This window comes from Anneissia japonica, unplaced genomic scaffold (assembly GCF_011630105.1).
Source record: "Anneissia japonica isolate Jap-2015-1 unplaced genomic scaffold, ASM1163010v1 scaffold287744_len224908_cov135, whole genome shotgun sequence".
Classification (NCBI taxonomy): domain Eukaryota; kingdom Metazoa; phylum Echinodermata; class Crinoidea; order Comatulida; family Comatulidae; genus Anneissia; species Anneissia japonica.
This window is the reverse complement of record NW_022705130.1, coordinates 55,224-56,445: the sequence shown is the minus strand read 5'-3', so window position 1 is coordinate 56,445 and position 1,222 is coordinate 55,224.

The window sequence follows — 1,222 nt, the reverse complement described above, 5'->3', positions numbered from 1 at the left end:
GAGACGAACGACTGCAGAGGCGCCACGTGAAAGGAGAGGCCGGCGACGGCCACGCACGCGCAAGACGCCGGCGACGCATCGGCGAGGACGGCGGCAGGAACCACGACGGACGCGATCAGAAACAGAGTTCGAATCCAGAGCTTCCGTTTCGGCGGCTCAGAGTACGCCCATTCCAAGTATATGGCGGACAGCTGGCACGTGAGCCCCTTCTCCAGAACTTCTCGCGCTCGACCGACTGTCGCGGCAACGTCGTCCCGGACACCTTGCCCCGGTAGCCGAGCACTCGCACGTACGTCTCGAAGTCGGGAGGCGCCGGTCTGCTTTCCGAGAGGACGCTGTCGAAGTGATAACGGAGCACGTTCGCCGCGACGTCGGCCATCCTGTTCGCGCCGAACGTCGATTCGAGGAAGACGAACGGCAGAAAGGACAAGACGAAGAACGACGCTCCGACACAGATCACAACCTTCATCAGCCCGTCGGATCCAGTTCGCGGTTGCAAGTGCGGGGGACACTCTTCCTGACCGACGAAGTAAGTTTCGTGGCATCCGTACTTCCTGTATCTCTCGACGGCGAACGTCTTGTAGAATAGGAACGAGAAGGCGGCGCACGCGATCATCGTCAGACTGGCTCTCCTCGCGAACTTGGATCTCACCAACCACACGGTGGACGCGGATGCCACCCGTTGGATGGAACGCAAGCGTCTCATACTCATGTTGCCCGGAATATCACGTCTCCTTCGAAGACTGTAAATACTTCCCTGACCATGCCGTCTTGCGTCGCGTGCTCGAACGTCGTGTGCCCGATCCTGAAGAGTGGCGGCGGAGGGAAGCTTCGGTCGGACGGCACGCTCGTCGTCGTCGTGCGGAACGCCGATCCGCCGGCAAAGTTGCCGTCCTCGTCGTAGCACCTGACGTACGAGTAATCTCTGACGTCGTTCAACGTGCATTTTCCTTCCGAACACAAGACCGAAGCGAGCATCGAAAAATCGTCCGTGGCGTGCATGCTGCACGTCGCCGATTCAGGTAGAACCGCGAGCACGGCGATCACATTTCCTTCCGACACAGTCAGCTTCAAAACCGCCCCGGTGCCCAAGAATTCGACATCGTCGACTGCCAGGTCTGGCGTGAAAGCACACAGCATCGCCAGAAATGTCGCCGACGCGATCGCAACGAAGGACAGAGGAAAATATAGCGACACCATCTGAGTACGTATGTGCGAATTT